Raw genomic sequence first — 22,155 nt, 5'->3', positions numbered from 1 at the left:
CATTACTTTATCCTCAAGGTTGTGATCATTTCCACTCACAATCAACCAGTTCCTCCTTGTTGGTGAAAACTAGGTCTAAAAGTTTCCTTGTTTACCTTGCCTTTTGAAGGATAAAAATTATCATTAAGGCAAAGTATCAAAGTGTTAATATTAACCAATCCACTTTTGAGAGATAGCTCCTTCAGGCATCCGTATAATTGCAGTTACCCATTTCTATGCAAGGTCTGTGATATTTCCCAAACTTATGTTTTCTTTTTTTGTAAGAGATCGTGTGTAGTAAATTCCACCAATATCCTGTTTCATTCATCTACTTCCATTGTTCTTAACCTAAATGCTCTCTACAATGCTTCCTCCCCAAGCACCACCCCCCATTCTTGAATTTCCTCACATAAATATGTATTCTTCATATTCACTGCTGTTACAATCTACCTTTCCTTCTGCCTTTTTCTTACCTTGTAACAAGGTGTAACTTTCCAGAACTGTCATGACTTCCAGACAGTCATGAGTCTTAGACCACCAGTTCTCAGTGTTGATACCAAATTTGCCCCCTTACATTAGAATTTCTAGTTCACCTTACTTTGCACATTTTTGTCTTAGTCATGGGTTTTATTTCTGGATCTTTTCTTGGATTTTATCTCCTGTGAATTTTGGGGGGTTTCTACTGTTATTCTTTGTCTTATATTCTAGCTGCATTCTATGGTATATATATATCCTAGTGGATATCAATCAGTAGGTAGTTTTCTACTTCTCCCTTCATTTTCAGTTTAAAGCCCTTATGATTAGATTTATAAGACTTCAGGCAAATATATTCTTATTAGGTTTATTACATCCCTGATTAGGAACCTTTTATTCCCAATATTTTAAGAAGACTTCAATCTGAGTACACCCAGAACATGGGGTCAGTGTTAGAAAGTGCCATCCTATGAAACTGAATCTAATAATCAACATTAAACAGAGCTGGAGCTGAAGGATAGTGGAAATTGCACTAATCTGGGGAGTCAAAAGCTTTGAACTCTAGTCACAGTTCTGATGTCCTAGTTGTGTGACCTTGGGCAAGTCACATCACTGTTCAGGGCTTCATTTGTCTCACCTGTAAAGTGAAGACTAGATTAGCTCCAAGCCACCTTTCAGATCTAATTTTGTCTCCTGGTTTTATTGTCTTTCAATGCTGACATTTTGTTCTGTGAGTGGAATTAGCCAGCTGAAGAAGCAACATTCTATTCTTTGTGCTTTTAATTTTTACTGACATTTTTATTTTTACTTCGTTTCGTAGTTTAACCTCCTTCCACTCCCAGAGAGGGTTCTCTCATATAAATTAGAAAATTGGGGTGGGGGGCAGGAATTCCACAAAATTAACCACCACTTCAACCTAGTCCAATAGTTCATGCAGTTCCACACCCATGACTCCCCAAATCTGCAAAGAAGGAAGGGAGGTGCTTTCTTATATCTCTTCTTTAGGGTCTTTTGCAGAATTCAGTTGATTGTGTCTATCTTTTCATCTGCTTTGTTGTGGTCGTATATGTTGATTTCCTAGTTCTGCATGCTGCACTCCTCTTTCCCGTTCTGTTGCTCTCTTTGATGTCTGGAGGTTGGGCCTTAAACCTACACTTCTTCCCTGAGTCGACTGCTTGACTCCAACAGTCTGAAAAAAAAAAAAAAAACCGCTGAGGATCCAAGGAAAGGGCTGTGTGAAACCAAGGGGGAGTCTAGGTGTCTTTGGACGGTTATGGATAAACCACGCGCTCAGGCCACTCTCATTCGTACAGCGCGTAGTACTGGTCCCCAGGACCTGGTCTCCGTGTCCGGGCTCTGATTGGCCGGAAGAAGCAGGCAGTGGGCGGAGAACAGCGTTCCTCTACAAATCCGGAGGTTCTCCTTTGGTCCCCAACCCCATCCCCACACTTGTTTGCTCCGTGCTTCATTTCTGCCGTATCCTCAACAGTGGCGACCCAGAAATAACGTTGGGGGAAAGGGAGAGCAAGGAAAATAGATGACTTTTCCCTCCTCTGGGCAGCGCTAACACCTGGGGTAGCATCACGAGAAAGTGGGGTTTTGGTGCCCAGCCCGCGCCCCCGCAGCGGAGAAGGAGGTGGGTCAGCCCCAGGAGGAGGAGCTGGGGAGGCGTACTCCCACCCCCTCAACAGGGAAACTCTTCTCCCCCACCCCCAATTCACCCACTCTGCTTTACTTCCCCCTTTGAGTCCGACTGCTCAGTGACTTCTCATTTCTTTGGGGACCAAGACCCTTGAGGCTCTGCAGACTCGTAGGATTGGTCTGTGCTTTCATTGCTGACAGTTGCGAGTGAAAAGGTTCCCTCTGCATCTCAGAGCAGCCCTCGTTCTTGACTTCAGGAGAGTTAGGCTGAGGAGCCGGACTCCCTGAGCCGGACAACCAGGCCGACTGTGCAGCCGCTACTCCCGAATTCACTGGGAAACCCCAAAGAGGGCGGTGTGGTACAGTGGAAAGAGACGCTCTGGTTCCAGCTCGGCCCCTTAGGCTTGCGGGCTCAGACCGTTCGAACTGAAAGGAACCTCTGTGCTGTCAAATTCAAATAGAAATGGGGGCCACCTAGCCTATGCCTGCCCACCTTGGAGAACCACCCGTTAACATTATCAGCGTTCTAGTGTATTTCTGATTATTTTGTTAAATATTTACCAATTACACTTTAATCCGGCTGGGGCCACACTCGGCAATGGGCCCCTCCTGACAGCCCCGGTATAAAGAAATCCCTAATTTTACACATGAGCAAACTACGGATCCACTCCCGAGGTCACACGGCCAAGAGAAGCACTGGAAAGTCAGCCTCCATCCTTTGGCTGCAATTTACCTCTTGTGCAAGAACTCTCATGACTAAAGGAGTAGATCATCTCTGTAGTTCTTTCAAATGCATACTATGATCTACTTCATATTCTTGAAAGCAGGATAAGCTGCTGTCCTTTTCTGCTAAGAACATGGAGAATGAAGCATATTGTGCCTCACAAAAGATGTTCAACTAGACATGAGGAAAAGATTCTTAACCATATTGTGCCTCACAAAAGATGTTCAACTAGACATGAGGAAAAGATTCTTAACCTTGAAAGGCTTGAGAAAAAGGAATGAGTGAAGAGGGAAAACTGTGACGTTTCCCTTTTTGAAGGTTTTTCTTTGGTCTTTGGTTTTTTATGGCCAGAGTTCCCCATCTATTTGTATGGGTCAGAGGCAATCCTTTTTCGGAAGGAACAGAAGAGATGAGATGAGATGAAACTTCATTAACTAGTCATTTGACAAACATATTGAGGATGTATAGAGATAAGGTTAAACTGATACGATATTATTTTAAGATAATCAAGTTTTGTTAAATACATTCATAGAAGATTGAACAGAACATAATCTTCCTCCTTCCTCATTGAATTTGCAAATAAAAAGAAATGCTTTGAATTCATTCAGGAGACTGGCTAGATACATATATCTTCCACACATATCCTTGGTCCTTAGTTTCCTCATGTGTAAAATTTGGGAGCTGGACTACAGCAGAGATTCCCAAACTTATTTGGCCTACTGCCCTCTTTAAAAAAAAAATTACTCAATACCCCCCTGGAAATCTACTTTCTTTAACCCTTTAATGGTTTTTTGAAATTTGCATCATTTCCAAAAATAACATATATTTTTAAACATCTTAAATTTAATAATTTATTGTAAATTTGTGAGGTTTTCCTGCATTAAAATTTTGATGATTCAATATTATATCATGTAACCTTATAGTATTGTATTGTAAACAAGTTATCACTGGACCTCCTGACAATAGGTGACAGGTTCACCTGTCAACACTTGCTTGTTAAAACCTGTCAGCAGACTTGATCACTGATTCTTATTGCTTGCATTTTATGTTTATTTGGAAAATAATGTAGTCACTACAACTTTAACTCTCACAACAGATGAAATGTGCACAAATGATTTTTCAAAACTTTCTTCTCTTCTTTCCTTATGCTTCCATTGCCCCCTTATTTTTATTCAACAACCCCCAATTACACTGGAAACTACTCTGGCCCCCCTGGATTGTTCCAGAACCCCTCAGGGGGCAGTATAACCCACTTTGGGAACCTCTGGTTAGATCCTGTATTTCCTGGGACATCATTTGGTGAGTGCTTTGAGTTTAGGTTATGGAGAGATTTGCTTAGCTTGGAGCCTTATATATTAGGGTTTCCAAGTAACAAACCCCTTGCTGCCAAGTAATGGGATTAGGAAGTGAATTTAGTGATTGTGAGATCCTGAAAGGGATCTTCCTAGACACTAGAGATCCCAAACAGCCATTCTGACTTGGCTTCTTAGGATGCATCACTAAGATTTGCAATGAGGTTGGATTGTGAATGTTTATGTGTAGTGTTTTCTGATGAAGCATAGTTCACTGGGAACAAACTAAAGAAGTTACCATTTTCAAGGTGGCTATGGGTTGCCCCAGTCATGTTAATTTATTCCAGAAATCTTTGTGAATTGGTCCAACTTTTCTAATTTGATTTTTTTGGCTTGAGAGTTTTTTTTTTTAATTTTGACTTTTACAGTTACAAACTACAGTTCTAGAGGACTCATAATGAAATGTGCTACCCACTTCTTGATAGACAGATGATGGTTTCTGCAGACTGAAATGTGTGTGTGTGTGTGTGTATGGGTTGGATATTGTCAGTGTGGGAATTTCTTTTTCTTGACTATAAATGTTTGTAACAGGGATTTTGTTTTTCTTGTTTTCTCAGTGGGAGTGAGGGTGGAGGAAGGTTTGCTGGGAGAGGAAGAGAAGGTTGATCTTCATGAAAGTAAAATAAAATTTAAACAGAATAAATGTTGACTGTTTTCTAAACCCTTTTCTGCTTACTTAGTTCATTTGCATGAACAGCTAACATTAAAATTCAGGAGAAGAGTTAAGTTTGGGGAATGCCCTGGGGAATTGAGAAACCCTTGTTCTAGTCCTAGTATGCTACTAACTAGTTACTTAGTTCTGTAACTGTGAAAAATTAATTAACTTTTTTTGGTTTCTTTCTACAGAGTGAGGGACTTAGAGTAGGTAATCCAGAGTTCTGTGAGGCTATGAAATATTTAAAGTTTTGGACTGCTACTTTATGAAAAACAAAAATTATAAGTATTTCAACTGTAGCTCTCATATGCTTGCCTAAAGCACATAGCACACAGTAATAATAGTAATGAATAATAAGAGCTATAACATTAAATAGCACTCCCATATCTTACAAAGCACTTTACATATATTATCTCATTTGGTCCTTACAATAAACCCGTGAAATAGGTGCCATTATTATCCCCATTTTGCAGAAGAGGAAATAGACTAAAAGGGTAAGTGACTTATCTAGGATCACATTAAATGTCAAACTCAGGTCTTCCTGACAAGTCCATCTTTCTATCCACTGCACCACCTACCTGCCTAACATTTGTAAGAATGGAAATTAAAAAAAACATTTATTGTTTAGGATTATCCTAAAGTATGGGACTACTTTAAACAGATCAACAAATTCGTATTCCTATGGCCCTTCCACTAGAACACAGAAACAGCTTTATTATACAGAAAGTTTTTCTCCAATATCAAGAAATATTTATTAAGGGGTGGCCAGGTAGCACATCGAGTAAGAGCACCGGCTCCAGCGTCAGGATTGACCTGGAGATCGAATCCCGGGCTCAGACACTTAGCACCCACCCAGAAACACCTGGCCGTGTAACCTTGAGCAAGTTACTTAACCCCGATTGCTTTAAAAAAAGAAAAAAAAAGAAATATTTATTAAGGATCTACCATATTCAAAATACTATGTTAAATGTTGAAGATAGATGCAAAAAAGACAATATTCTTTGAACTGGGAGAAAATAGCTGTTGACTAAAGTCCTTTCCTCCATTAATAAATCTGAATTGGTTCAATCTGCAATTTGGTCACCCTCACATTTGCTAATATAGTAATTACCATTGTTTGTATAGACAGGGCAAAAAAAAAATATATCGGCATCCAAGTGACCTAGAGGTCAATCCTACCTTATTACATTTTGTCAATTCTTTTATTCTCCCCCTGTTATTTCCCTAACTCATTGTCCTTTCTCCCTATGAGTTTAGAAAAGAGTTCTCTGGAATAGAGGCTGTTGGTCACCCAGACTAAATGCCTTTCCTGGAAGAAAATTTCATGCTATCTTTTCTTGAGATCTTTCTCTCTCTCATTAAAATGAATTTCCTGAATACTTTAAAAAATAATTTTATAAATTTTCTCTCATGTGCAACCCAGCTATATGACTCTAGATTCAACTAACTTAGTTACTGTCAGTTGATATTTAGAGCTGAAATGGCCTCATACCTACTGTCCGTTTTGCTTTACTGCACCTCCTCACCTGCTTTGCTCCTATCTGGTTGCATTTCACAAACACAAATAATCTATGCCATAAAACCACACTGCCTGGTCTTATATTACCATATCTTCTGATTATCATGGAACATGAGGGAAATATTAGTGAGGATAATATAAAGGTCCCTAGCTTCTGAACGCATTGTGTAATTATTTTTGCAATGGATTTACCTTACTAATTCTGTTTGATATGGGGTATTATTTCACAGAGCATGTACCAGTAACATTGAAAAGAAAGTAAGAAACTGGCAATAAGAAGTCTACTTGGGAATAAACATTTGTTGTGGATAAACCATATACAGATTACTAAAGGATGAATATAGGTAGTTACTGCCCCCACTTGTGTACTAGTCATTGTAAAGGTATTGTCCATAGTGAATTTCCGGTTCCTTGGTAATGAATGTAGTTTAAAGTTCAGGCAGGAGTATATGGTGCCTGAGTAGAATGAAGAGCACTAATCTTCCTCCCACAGAGCTTCCTCCCATTTACACTACCTGAAGCATCTCCCACAGTCAGGACATTTATAAGGTTTTTCTCTCCAATGGTTCTTACAGTGACAGATGAGATGAGAACTATCTCCACAACTTTTCCCACACTTGTTACATTTATAGGGTTTTTCTCCAGTGTGGATACATTGGTGTGTTATGAGATTAGAACTATGACTAAAATTCTTTCCACACTCAGGGAAGGGATTTTATTAAAGGCTTTTTCTCCTGTATGAGTGGCAAGACTAGAGATTTGATTAAAGCTTTTCCCACATATGGAACATTTGTAGGACTTCTCTCCTGGTTATTCTCTGGTGCTAATTGAGAATGGAGCTTTAAATCCCAACTCAGACACTTAACACTTACTAGCCATGTGACCTTGGGCAAGTCACTTAACCCCACTTGCCCTGCCTTTTCCCCTACAAAAAAGGAGAGAGAGAGAGAGAGAGAGAGAGAGAGAGAGAGAGAGAGAGAGAGAGAGAGAGAGAGAGAGAGAGAGAGAATGGAGCTCTCCCAGTAGCACTTCCCACAGGAGAAGGGGGGATATACTTTAAGGATTTCTTATCTCACTAGTCTACATATATGGTGCAGTGATTGGAATGCTGGACTTAGAGTCAAAGGTCCTGGCTGCCCATTTCAGAGCTGCTACTACTTATCACTGAGACTTTAGGCACTCAATCTCTCTGGGCCTCAGTTTCATAAGATCATAGATCTAGAAATGGAAGGAACCACAAAGATACATTTTATGGGTGAGCAAAGACTAAAAGAGGTTAAATGACTTACCCAAAGTCACACAGAGAGTAAATGGCAGAGCCAGGATTTCACACTTTTTTGGTCTAGATGACCTCTGAGGTCCCTTTCTGCTTTAAATTTGTGATCCTTTGATACATCTACTGATGAATATTATAAGCCCTATCCGGCTGTAACCCCCTATAAGAGTTACCAAATACACTTCTATCACTAGACTCCTAATCAGCCTTTTCATATTAGTAACACCTATCAGGACTTGAGCTTTATTGGCATAACCTTTAAGAGCCTTGGTTCAACTCCTAATCACATCTGCCACTCTAGGAGCTGAAATTCACAGGAGCTGGTAGAAGCAATCCCTTTCTTCCCGCTGTGAGATCTTCCCTTTCCTCCCCAAGTTCTGTTTTTCCCCTTTATGTCCCAAATGTAAGGTCTTTCACCTAATCTTACATCATTGCCACCTTGGCACCAATATCACCTTTCCTAAGAGCAAAAGAGCTGATATACACCCTTCTTGTATAGACCACTGAAACCCTGAGTTCTATAGGTTTTATCACCATGATCTGATAAAGACCCTTTTAGTCCAAATTGTGATCTTTTATACTCATACAAGAAAAATAAAGATAGCTACATTGCCTGGAAGGAGAAGCCAGTGTAAATGTGCAGATTAGAGTGTGGCCTAGCCTAAGGGAAGGAAAAGAGAGGCATTTTATTTGATGAATCTCAGCCTCCCAAAATACTTCTTTGGCATCTAAGTGCAAAATACTGACCATATCATTTATTAGGTGAAAGTCACACCTGAAGTCAGCGTGGGTATTGATAATAAGCAAGCCTTCTACCTCTAAGACAAGATCCAGGGATACTTCTGACCTGATTCCTTCTTCCTAAGTGACAAAGAGATGTAGAGAGCAGATCCTAATGCCTTTAATTATGGAACTTACTCTCTCAGGCCAAACGGTACTTATAACTAACTAGCTGGCAGGACAGGACTATCCTTCCAATTAGGCACTTGGATGCTTCGCTTGGTAGCATTTCTATACTTTTATTTGGAGGGGAAGAGTTGCAGCTGGCCACTCAGTCCCTCCCTTCACTCTACCAATTCTGTACCTCATCCTTCCTCCCAGCACTAGTAAAAATCCTCAACGCTATTGTCCAGAAGTTATGTTTTGTTCCCTGATTAATAACTGGTACGGTTACTTGGGAAATGAGATTGTGGTGATAATTATTTTTTTTAATTTTTAATTTTTTTGCTTTTTTGGAGGGCAGTTGGGGTTGTGACCTGCCCAAGGTCACACGGCTAGTTTTTGTGTTAAGTAACTTAACCCTAATTGCCTACACACAACACACACACACACACACACATATGTATGTGTGTAAGCACTTTTAAATTGTTTTAATAGCATTTTCAATGCATCTAGAATTATCACTATTACTTATTAAAAGAGCTTGACAGTTGATGGTGCAGTGTTACTTAGGGCAAACTTTGGCATTAAATATTAGCATGACCAACTTCTTCATGGTTCCTTTTCACTTGTGTGTAGCTTGTGACTCTTTTTCCATGTAAGTACCTAGTGGCGTCTGATAGAAGAAATGTTCCTGATTTTCCAAATGGGGGATATCTGGTTGTGCAGGATAATTGCTCAGGGCCTCCTTTTCCATTCAGATTTCTCCATTTCTCAGAACCCCATGTTTCCCACCCTAGCCCTAACCTCAGTTGCTGCAACTAGAAAAGTTTGCAGAGGATGTGGAGGAGTTCTTCACTTGGAGTCTGTAAACTTGGTTTTTTTAAAAAATATTTTGATCATTGTATTTTAATACAGTTGGTTTCCTTTGTAATCCTATGTATTGTATGGTATGTATTAAAAACATTATTCTGAGAAGGAATCCAGAGGCTTTACCAGACTGTCACAGGGGTCTATGATACAAAAAAATGTTCAGAATTTCCGATCTAGGGTTTGCAAAAGGACATTCACAACCCTAAGGAAGAGGCGAGAATCTAAGAAAACTGTTAAGGAGAAGCTGCATCAAAGGAAAGAGGATGAATCAAGATGGGGGGAACAGGCTCACATTTGTATGTTAAGACACTAGAAATTGAGAGGAAAAAGCGTTTTACAAGAGAAGCACCAATGTGCAGGAAGTCTCATTAAAAGCAAACTTAGAAATTAAAATGTTGACTAGGGAAAACAGGCCTGAGGGCCGGGATGAAGGTATGAAGAAGGAAACTGTCGTTCCTCTAGCAGATTCTATCCTGCTCCCCCACGTCCATTCATCCTCAGTCTGTATCTCTTCCTCTTCTTTCCCAAGGGTTAATGACAGATGGGTATGTCAGGGAAAGGAGAAACCTTCCAGATGTTCTGTCCAGATGTTACCACTTCACCTCAGGTCCTAAGAAATGGAATTTGAAGGAAATAGCTTTGATGAATTAAGACAGACCAGTACTGGAGCAGTAAGCTCCAAAGTAGAAATCCAGACTTTTTTTTCTCATAGTATGCAGGTGCAATGGAGACGTCTTGGGGTTTGGGAACAGACTGCATGGGTTTTGAGACAAACAGAACTAGAAAAAAATGGTGCTTACCCACTGGAAGCAGGTTCTGATGAGGGATGACAATAGGTTCAGCAGGAACTCTGACCTTTATCTAAGACCAGAAAGCCTGCGATTCATTCTGGAAAGAATTCAGCCCAAGCCAACTTGGAATCTGAGTTTATTGTAAGCTTTACAGAGAGCAAGGCTCCTTAAGGGACCTGCAAGCCTAAAGAGGAGTTAAGGTGGGGCCAGTGTTTAAAGGAACATGCACTTTTAATATCAACTGCGCAGGCGTATTGCCCATAATTCACTGGGAAATAGCCCAAGGGGGGCTACCTGGAGGTGTAGTTTTAGGCTTGAAATGTCACTAAGTCAGCGAGCAGTCAAGGGCTGATGGAGAAGTGCCCAGTCTGCCACCCATCAGTGTCATGTATGACAAGATTGATGTCTGGGAACCAAGGCTAACGGAGACTGAGTATGTGGATAATTACTAAGGAGTTAACCTAGAGATAGGGTATTGAAGGATTCATGGGGGCATCGGGACACTATACAAGGGGGAGATAATAGTTGCCTAAACTGGAATGTTTATAGATACTTTTGTGAAGGATTCATAGGTGTAGCTTGTTGTTGTTCCAAGCTGAGATAAACAATTCAGGAGTTGTTGCTGGGCAGAGTTAATGCTCTGAAGCTGAGGGGTGTGGGGGTAGGGGGAAGGGCCAGATTTAATGCTCTGAAGATGGGGGGGGTTTTACAAACTGGTTTTACAAATTGGTTTTACAGACTTTTGTTACAAATTGGTATTACAAATTGATGTTACAACTATAGGTCCCAAGCACCCCATCAGTTCCAGTAGTTTTCAGGCATGATGTAGATCTACAGTACCACTGAATATGGCCTGGCTGCTCCTTTTGGAAAGGAGACAACCTGAAATTCCCCAAACATGTAACAGTCAGACCAAAGAAAGGGATTTCCGTAGGTAAAACCCTAGTTAACCCAAAAGTCCTCTTCTGATTAGAACAAGAAGTTGCCTTCCTCAGCCTCTCTAGGGTCCCAGAGTATAGGCACTTGCTGGGCTTAACCTTTCCTCTCCTAAAAGAAAACCTCTTTTTATAAACCCATCAATTGAAGGAATTAAATTCAAACCCAAACATTTCCAGTATTCTTATATTTACAACTACAAGGCACTCAGTTCTACCAAGCTTTGTCAGTAACTTCCACAAAATTACCTTGAATTTTAAGATAAGGACATCAAAGTGTTAACCCCAAATACAGGAAATTTGTAGTTTCTAGTTACTTACTTACCTTGACTCTCCGTTTCCTCATGAATAAAGTGAGAATTTTGGACTAGAAATCTCTAAAGTCTTTTCCAGTTCTGACATTTTGGGTTTTTTTGTTCTGGTTTTTTTTTGGGGGGGGGAGAGGGAGGGCAACTGGGGCTAAGTGACTTGCCTAAGGTCATATAGCTAGGAAGTGTTAAGTGTCTGAGGCCGGATTTGAACTTAGATCCTTCTGACTCCAGGGCCGTGCTCTATACATTGCACTACCTAGCCACCCCAGTTCTGACATTTTGAAACCCTAGTCCCAGCAAAATTTATGTTGTGTCTTGATCTGTCAATTTCACCTTTGCATCATCTCTCTACTATGCCTCCTTTTCTCCTCTGATACTACCACCACCCAGATGCAGGCCCTCATCACCTCATACCTGGACTATTTTAAGAGTCTGTCTGTTGGTTTGTCTGCCGCAAATCTCTTCCATCCTCCATTCAGCTGCCAAAATGGTTTTCCTAAAACACAGGTTCAGCCATGTCACTCCGCTCCTCCAAAAATCCCAGTGGCTCCCTAGCACCTCCCAGATCAACTACAAGATCCTCTGTTTAGCATTCACAACCCTCCATAACCTAGTCCCCTTTCTCCTCTACCCCCACTTTTCCAGGCTTCTTCTACCTTATTCGAAATGATATACTCTTAAATCTGGTGACACTGGCCACCTTGCTGTTCCATGAACAAGACACTCCATCTCTTGGTCCTGGGCATTTTCTCTGGCTGTCCCCAGTGATCTCTCTCCTCATCTTTGACTGTTGGCTTCCCTAGAAGCCCCAGCTAAAATCCTACTTTCCACAGGAAGCATTTCTCACTTCCTCTTAAGGAATTAATTAATTAAGGAATTAATTCCCTCTGTTAATAATTTTCTATTCATCTTGTATATAGAGTTTGTGTGTATATATTTATTTGCTTGTTGTGTCCCCCATTAGAATGTGAACTGCTAGTGTCGGGATGACCTGGATCAAATCCCGGCCTCGATACTCAGCACCACACCCAGAAATAACTGGCCGTGTAACCTTGAGCAAGTTACTTAACCCCGATTGCTTAAAAAAAAAAAAAGAATGTGAACTGCTTGAGGGCAAGAACTCTTTTGCCTTCCTTTGTATTCCTAGCACTTTGCACAGTACCTGGTAAGTAGTAGGCACTTTGTTGTTGTTCAGCGTTTCAGTCACGTCCAACCCTCTGACATGCCATTTGGGGTTTTTTTGGCAGAGATACTAGAGGGTTTTGCCATTTCTTTAATCCAGGGATCCATTTTGTCAGGTAATCAGAGGTTAAGTGACTTGCCCGGGGTCACACAACCAGGAAGTATCTGAGGCTGGATTTGAACTCAGGTCTTCCAAACGTTAGGCCCAGTGCTCTATCCACTGAGCCACTGGCTACCTCATACTAAGCATCTAATACTTGCTTGTTGACTGACTGACTATATCTCCAAACTTTTGGGTCCCAATTTCTCAATTGGTTCAGGCTTGCCCTTGATTCCTAAAGTGAACCCTCAGGGGCATCTAAGTGGCATGGTGAAAAGAGCATTGTCCCTGGAGTCAGGAGGACCTGAGTTCAAATCTTTCCTCAGACCCTTGCCACTTACTAGCTGTGTGACCTTGGGCAAGTCACTTAACCCCAATTTCCCTGCCTTCCCTCCTCCAAAAAGACAAAATAATAATAATAAAGTGACCCTTCCAAAAAAAACTTTTTCTTTTCAATTAAAGTGTCTATTCCCTATTCAATTCATATTGATTTATGAAGCACCCACCCCATGGAAAGCATTGTGAATTTTAGCCAATTAACAGGAATTTGCTAAGCTCTTACATTGTACCAGGTACTGTGCTATCTGCTGGGGATAAAAAAGGCAAAAACACTGTCCCTGCTTTCAAGGAGCTCACATTCTAATGGAGGGAGACAACATATAACTACTACATGTGTACTGTTAATCTGAAAAGTTTGGTTAAAGGAGACAGACAGGCTAGGTGATACACATTTTGTATTTACTCCCCTTAAGCCAGACAGAGCTAGCAAGCCTGTACATATAAGGAGTCAGAACTTTCCTGAACAAAAGAATGAGAAAGCTTAAATACATTTTAGAACCATCCCAATTCAGGGTGACTGTGTCACACAAATTTATGATCTCCATATGTTTAATCCTTGTATGAGAAAGGAATTTTCGTTACTGAATAGATGGTAGATACAATAAAATAAGAGAGTTGACAAAGTGTCAACTGAAATTATGACTCAGGATATCTGTGTTTTCTTTAACATTAAAATTCCAAAACATAGTATATGTTCAAAAAATATTAAGATAAGAAAAAGTCCCATTACTCAAGTTAGTGCCTTGGGTTAAGGGTCTCATTTTTAATGGCCATAAAGTCAGCCTCATCTGGCTTTGTTGACATAGGAAGAGGTATTCTCTGAGTTTACTCAGAGAACAAAGAAGCTGTTAGGGCCAGGCTCTTCTTCTGTTTGATTAGTTCAGGCCCTGAATCTTATTGGGGTTTATTAAATTGATATTAAATTATTACTATTTCCTCCTTTTGGTCAAAGACAAATCTTTAAGGATTTCTTTTTTAGATCAAAGAAGGTATGGAGAAAAAAACTTTCTTCTTGGGGGGGGGGGGGCAGTTCTCCAAATCCTTATCTACCAGAATTCAGGTTTTTCCTTTGTCAGAATGAGTCTGTCTCATGGGCCGAGTGGGTAGATAGGAGAAGAAGTTACTTTTCCCCTGTGGTTGGACATGCCCAGAGATGGGCAACTACTGCAAAGCAATTGCAAACAAGGAAAAGCAGCAGGCTGGAAGGGGGATCAAAGTAGGGAGCACAATGGGAATACAGAACAATCAAGTAAAAATAAGCTAAAGCTGCAAAAAGATATAAAGAAACATTCTTGGGTATGTAAGGGGGCCCAGGGAGAGAGCAGTTCTTGTGCAGGCCTGGTCTGGATTCTTGGGAAAGCTGTCTGCATCTGATGTCTTCTTTTTCAGGTCCCCTGGCTCAGATGTCCACTCAGGAGCAGAGGCAACCTTTAGATGTGACAGACGGATCCTAGAGTCCACATCCACAAGTTGGAGCAGTCAGACAGACCTGACAGGGGCTCCCAGAAACATATGATTTGATACTAAAAGTATATAGAGATGGTTCAGTTTTCTCAGCCATGCAGGGCTAGGTTCAAATAATACAGTGAAGTTTTTCTCACAGTTTACAAAATTGCACAATTACATTAAGTCAGGTACAGATCAAACTACTGAGATGGTTCACAATATACTAGTTTGGGGAAGGGATATTACATGTCACCAATATAACCAAGAAAATTTACACATGAACCATACAAATCAACAGAATCATTATTATCAATGTTAATTTAAGATCAAATTCCTTATAGCCCTGTGACCTATTCCCAATATGCATCTAAACAGCACTTTTTGAATCCCAGATGCCTCATGTAGTTATACAGTTCAAAAAGGGAGTTCTGCTTCTCTGGTTCATATCTAGAAGTTCCCAGATAATTCTGATTTAATATAAATCAGTACAATCACTTAAATTTAGTTCTCCATTTTTGAAACTTTAGAGAATTTTCAGTTTATATATCATTTGCTGTTTTTGTCCTTACCTAAATCCTGTACCTAGTATAGGAATCCTTTAAAATGTGAGGATCTAACCATAAAATGAGTTCATCTGCCTTTTAAAATTATCAGATAGAAACTTAAAAAAAGAAAAAATAATTTCACTTTTATCACTGTCTTATACAATTTTTATGCAAAAATCCAAACTTGAGATCTTATTACCAAAACATGCTTAAAGCTTGAATTTCCATGACAGAAAAATTTTGGATGCCAATCTTACACATCTGTATATAGTTCTTAGAGGAATCAGTCTGATCTTGTTGCTTTTCTCAAAATTTTGCTATCCTATTTAATTAGACACTATCACATTACATCTTTGTCTTATTACTTGGTCTAATCATTTCCTCCTTTGGAGGTTATCTCTATATTATATTTATTTAGCCATGAATATAACTTCTTGATAAATTTGCTATGAAAGAAAAAAGGGGGACAATGTCATCTTAACAGAAGGAAAGAACCTTCTTAGCTCCGTTTGATTCCAGGCATGAGTCATATCTGATAGGCAATCATGTAACCACTAGGTGCTGAAAGTAGGGCTTAGGAGTAATCAGGGGCAGAATTTTCCTTTTCAGAAAGGAAAAAACACAATTGGAAAACAAAGTTAAGGAGATCCTATCTAGGCCATGTCCAAGGTTGTCTTCAAAACTTTCCCCAGGCACAGACATCCACTTTTAGCAGCTCTCAGTCTGTAGTCCATGACATTCTATTATTGGCTTTGTAATCAAAGCTTAAAACAATAGCAAATTGCAGTCCCCAAAAGTCTTAAATAGTAAATAAATATAAACTGGTATCCTTCAAATAGGGCCATCTAAAATTTGATTGAGCTATTAATTATAAAATCAAGTTACATCTGTTTTCCTAAACTACTTCCTCAGGGTGGCTAAGTGGTACAGTGAATAGAGCACTGAGCCTGGAGTCAGGAAGACCTGGGTTGGGATCTGGCCTCAGACACTTAATACAAAAAAATAGCCATGTGACCTTGGGCGAGTCACTTAACCCTAACTGCCCTCAAAAAAAGAAAAGAAAAGAAAATACTTCCTCACACTTTCTCAACATACTTAAACCATCTGAAATTATCTACAGACAGGAGGGGCTTGGATAATCACCATTTGTCCCCAAACCTTCTTATCTGACTTCTATATTTCTAATCAAACCTTTATTTATCTTTCCAAATCTCTCAAACCCATTATCTAGATTTTTCAGCTTTCCTTTACATTTTTAACCATAAAACAAGATAGCTCTTAAGTTATTATTCTTTTACTAACACAACTGTCTGTACTGGAATCCCATATTAAACAAAGCAAAGAGGTTAATGGCTAACCCCACAGACTGACAAGAGTTATGTCCTTATTTATTCTTCCCTAATTATACTCAGTCTAGAAGAATGAGATACTTCAGGAATTTAAATCTTTTACATATATGTTCAGATACAAATTTTAACTTTTGTATAGGCCTTGTAATAACTATGAATGCAGATTAAAACAGCAAGATGTCTTCTGCTTTACAACGTATCACATTAATTTACAATAACTCATCTTAAAATTTAATGGACCTTCAAGAAAAATCACAAGAGATTTTTCAAAATGTTTCTTCTAAAACTGTTTCTTTTTAAAAACAGTTTACAGCTTATCCTGATATTATCTACTACACAATTCCTAAATTCTTTGATGATAAAATCTCTTACACATAATTGACAAAACTTATTAGAGTATTCACAGGGTCCTTTCTTTGCATAATTACCAATAATTACCTTTCACAAGCATACTTTTGTAAATACTTGACTTATACATTCGAATAGCTTAGTTAACAATCTCACAAATTTCATAAATGATAGCCAAACAATCTTAACTGAAACTTCCTTTTAAACAAAGAAAAACTTGGAAGCTTATGATTTCTCAAATTACAGTACTTCAAAATATTACAACACATGGTCAGAGTGCCCCATTCATTTTCCTGTTCCTTTGACAGTATAATTCTCAATTTAACAAATTTTAGACTATAAGAGAAACTGCTTCTCTTGTAACATAGATAATATAACTGTTTACTCAGTTACACAGTAGAAGAAAGCCTAGAAATATAACAATACTATAAGCAAATATCATGTATTTAAATTTAAACTTCGAAATCAAACCAATTAATTACCAACCTTATGACCTTAATTCAGTTGAATATGTTTTCAAATTGTTTTACACAGAAACTTCACATCCAAGTAAAATTCCACATAAAGTTAAGAAACACAAAGCAATCATTTTTAATTAAACTAAGGTAACTAAAACTTTCTTGGTGCCACAGAGCCAATCCACTTATCACTAGAAATCAATTACATTCTGGAATCTCACATAGATAGTGAATATGGTGACCCATAAACCTTCAAATTAACATAAACACATCCTTAGATGAAACAAGCTTGAAAACCACATCCCTATATTTTTTTCAAGGTTTCTCATTTGCTCAATAAGAATTCTAAAACACAGAAACTTCTGCACAGAGTTTAAAGAACTTTAGGTGAATGCCTTTCCAACTCACCTTTCACAGAGAATCATTCATCATGAATAATGTGGAAATTGTAATTTTAAACCACTACATATATATATTTCCATAATAGCCAAGATTTTAAATGGACAATCTGTTATCATGGTAAATATCAGCAATATTATTACTACCTGTTTATAATCCAAATATAACAGCTTTAAATTATCAAATTTTATAACATAAAAAACCACTTCAAAGTTAGATAATAATGTTGTATCCAACATATGCCAATCATTATAGTAAACATTTTATAATTATTATAGCATTTTGATCCCATAAGAATCATTATTATTTTTTCCCTTTACAAATGGTTCAAACAGAGATGACACATTTTTGCAAGTGGAACAGAGAAGTGTAGAGTTTACCTGGAGCAGAGGCTGGCTTCCCAATGGTTATAATTCTTAGAAGCAAGTTTAGAGAATGTTCCCCACAGGCCTGATCCATCCACCTCTCCCTTTCTCCCACAACTGCAGAATTTACTGAGCCTAGGGCAGTTGCAGCTACTGGGCCAGGGTGGGCAGAATGTATAGGACCTGGATGACATTCCGAAGCTTTGCTTGGAATGGTGGGCTACAAGGTGACCAGGGGCACAGGCAGTTAGGGCTACTACCAGTCTTCGAGTATTATCCCTACAATTCTCCTCCATTCTCTTCTCTTATCTGATCTGGGATGAGAGGAGTTACAAAAACTTGTGGCTGCTAAAAAAACATCCCTATACTGAAGTACTCTCTTAACCCCAGGGAGGGAGTGGGGAATGCTAAATGATCAGAACTGGGTTTGGTGTCTCATTAATTTGCTATTCTAGATGGTTTGTTGGTCTTTAAACTTAATTTGCTTTTAAGATAAAGTAACTTTGGTCCAAAAGAGCTCTATTGTGGCCAATATAATTTGGGTTGTTTTTAGTTAACTGGCAATAATTTTCCTAAGAATGACCTCCAAAGGGGACCTAATTAATGGAGAGCAATTTATGCAAAATGATCTCCATCCTCAAAACTAGCTTAAGGGAATTTCAGACTTCAACCAAACTCGAATGAGTCCTTTGGAAGCTGAAAATGAGGAACTTACCAGATTCCATCAAGGTTGAAACTCCAGGAAAAAACTAATCCGGAGGTGCCTGAATCATTAACTTTGATGAAGTAAGGTGCTATTCAGTCTATACCATCCAACAGTTCTAACAAATGTCAATGGCACCATAACTGTTAACCTGAAAAGTTTGATTAAAGGAGACAGACAGGCTAGGTACATTTTTGTATTTATTCCCCTAAAGCCAGACAGAACTAGCAAGTCAGAAGCTAAGTTCTGATTCTTGAACAAAAGAATGAGAAAGCTTAAATATATTTTAGAACTATCCCAATTCAGGGTGACTGTGTCACACAAATTTATTATCTCCATATGTTTAATCATTGTATGAGAAAGGAATTTTCTTAATTGAATAGATGGCAAATACAATAAAATAAGAGAGTTGATAAAGTGTCAACTGAAATTATGACTCAGGATATCTGTGTTTTCTCACCATTAACATTCCATAACATAGTATATGTCCAAAAAATATTAAGATAAGAAAAAGTCCCATTACTCAAATTAGTGCCTCGGGTTAAGGGTCTCATCAAGGACCATAAAGTAAGCCCCATCTGGCTTTGTTGACATAGGAAGAGGTATTCTCTGAGTTTACTCAGAGAACAAAGAAGCTGTTAGGTCCAGGCTCTTCTTCTGTTTGATTAGTTCAGGCCCTGAATCTTATTGAGATTTATTAATTGATATTAAATTATTATTAGTACATACAAGGGTGTGTGGGTGTATATAGGGGAAAGGGCAGGACCAAAAAAGGCTTTTATACAAGATAAGGTTTGAACTGAGTCTTGAAAGAAGCTAAGATGGAAAGCAAGGGGGCAGGGCAATACAGGGATGGTAGACAGAAAATGTAAAAGGCAGAAGGCCAGGAAATGGAGCACCTTTTCTAAGATCAGCAAGCAGTCTGGTGAAACTGAATTGTAAAGTGTGTGGAGAAAAGTATAAGAAGACTGGAATGTTAGGAAACGGCCAGGTTTAAATGACAGAGGACTTAATATTTGAACTTAAAGTAAGGGGAGTGACTGGAGTTTCAGTAGTAGGGTGACATGGTCAGATCTATATATTCATAAAATCATTTTGGCAACTTAGAAAAGGATGGATTGGAATGGGGAGAAGGCTATTATTACAATAGTTTAGGTCAAAGGTGATGGGGGCCCATACTTGAATGGTGATTGTGTGAATGAAAAGAGCAGTGAGAGATGTTGTGAAGGTAGAAATGACAAAGTTTGAGAACAGATTAGGTATGTGGGATGTTGTATCAGCAATGCCATATTCACAATGCCTATGGAGATTACAAATATGCTGATATAATTATCCATCACAAAATACAACATGCTTGCCATATGGGGGAATAAGCTGGAAAATTTATTAAGATACCAAAAGACTGAGTCCCAAAACAAGTAAGTGAAAGCCATCAGAGTAGTTATGACATTGGCACAGGTAGATAAAGTAGAAAGCACCCACATTTTCAAGCCTTTAAAACAGAACAGGCTACCTCAGGCAAAGGTCCTCCTCTCCCCACTCACAGCAACCACCCAGCGTCCGGGAAGCGCGCTCCCAGCAGCTCCAGCCCGTGGCAGTCCTCAGCAGGAGTCCTTAGCAGAAATTCTGGCTAACTCAAAAAGGGCTTCGCGCTGCCGCTGCCTCTGCTGCTGCTGCCGCCGTCGCCACCACCGCCAGCCACCGCAGGAACTCTAGTTTTGCTTCCGCTTCCTCTTGCTCCGCCCCTTCCTGCTACGTCAGCAAGTCCAATGGGGCATGGAAGATCTTTAAATCCCATAACCCTTACAGATGTGAGTAAAAATTGAGGTTGAATTTAAGCCTACAAATCTGGGTGACTGGTAGTAATAAGAAAGTTGAGAAAATTGAGGAATTGATGAGTTCTATTTTGGAGGTACTGAGTTTGAGATGCCAAGGGAATGTTCAGTCTGAAATGTCCACAGACATATGTGACTAGCCAGCAGAGAAGCTAATTTGAAATGTAGTGATCTGGGGATCATCTTCATAGAGACAAATGATAATTGAACCCCAGGGGTGGTGACGAGGTCACCAAGTGAGAGAGTTTAGAGAGAAGAGAGAAAAAAGCCTAAGAACACGTCTTGGGAGACACTCACAGTGGGAAAGTGTGTCGTGGTTGAAGAGACAGCAAAATAGACTTGATAGGAGCTGTCATTCAGATAGGGGAGGACCAATAAGGAGCAGGTGTGAAAACCCAGTGAGAACATTCAGGAGAAGCAGTTCAACAGCATCAAATGCTGAGAAGCCAGGAAGCATGAGGATCAAGAACAGTCTTAAATCTGGCAGTTAAGATACCATTTTGGAGATTACTGTTTCCATTAAATGATGAGATCAGAAGCTAAATCACAGAGGGTTTAGAAGAGAGTAAGAAGGAGAGACTAGGTGGTACAGTGAATAGAGCACTGGCCCTGAAGTCAGAAGAACCTGAGTTCAAATCCAGCCTCAGACACTTAACACGCTTTCTAGCCGTGTGACTTTTGGTAAGTCACTTAACCCCAATTGCCCTCCAAAAAAGCAAAAAAAAAAAAAAAAGAATAGAGTAAGAGAAGACATGGAATCACCAATTGTAGCTGTTTTTCCTAAAGGAATTTAGCTGAGAAGGGGAGAGGATATATGGGATGATAATTGTTGGGCATAGTAGGATCTAGTGAGGTGTTTTTGTTTGTTTGTTTGTTTAAAGATAAGAGAGACTTGGATGTATGTGTGGGCAGGAGGGAAGGGGCCAGTAGATAGAGAATGATCAGGAAAACAATGAAGATGTTACTGTTAGCAGTCAGCTAGAGAACATGGGAAGAGAGAGAATCAAGAATACCAGAAGAGGGGTTGGTCTTGTCAAGCAGAAGGGTTAGGTCATTATCAGATAACACAGCGGAAGAGGTAGTGGAAGCACGTCAGAGGGCTATGAGCTTAGGAGGAGGGGAGGTTTTCCAGTTAAGTATGAAACAAGGTCTTCAGCAGAGTGAAGAGTGGGAAGCAAAGGGAGTAGATTAGGTCCCTGGCTTTCCTATCAGCAAGGCAAGATATTTTAATGATCTTGTGTAAAGCTTGTAAAAGTCAACCACTGCTTCTCTGTTTGACAATCTTGTGTTTAATAGTGACTTAAGTCTGGGATCTTATTCCTTGTGAAATCTTCTCCATGACTCAATGTCACATAGTTCCCCTGCATAAAATCATAGAGATTAAATGCAAAAAAAACAATACAAAGACAATTCTGTTTTGTTTATTTTAAATGCATATATCTACTATGACTAGCCTCAAACAACATGCATAGTACAGAATATTCTGTATCTATTTTTTAATTGGAACACATTTTATTGAGTTTTTATTAATAAAAAAAATCCCTTTACACTCTTACTTTATTAGGTTTAAGGTTTCTCTTTTTTATAATTAATTTATTTTTAGTTTACAACATTCACTTCCATAAGATTTTGAGCTTTAAATTTTCTCTCCCTCCTTTTTCTCCCACTTCCCCAAGA

General features: G+C 39.2%; 1 long non-coding RNA gene across 1 annotated transcript in view; it reads left to right on the top strand.

Moving 5' to 3' along the window:
* The window catches only part of LOC138158584 (uncharacterized), a 48,894-nt gene extending 32,043 nt beyond the window's left edge, over positions 1 to 16,851 (top strand). Inside the window, exon 3 of the long non-coding RNA XR_011167678.1 lies at positions 14,420 to 16,851. This is a non-coding gene — a long non-coding RNA (uncharacterized lncRNA). The remainder of the gene's footprint in view (positions 1 to 14,419) is intronic.
* Positions 16,852 to 22,155: the final 5,304 nt, after the last annotated feature.

Source organism: Petaurus breviceps, unplaced genomic scaffold (genome assembly GCF_028583685.1).
Source record: "Petaurus breviceps papuanus isolate PSGF00001 unplaced genomic scaffold, PetGlider_PUasm1.0 175, whole genome shotgun sequence".
NCBI lineage: Eukaryota > Metazoa > Chordata > Mammalia > Diprotodontia > Petauridae > Petaurus > Petaurus breviceps.
Note: the sequence above shows the minus strand (reverse complement) of the source record. Positions and strands in the feature narration are given on the sequence as shown.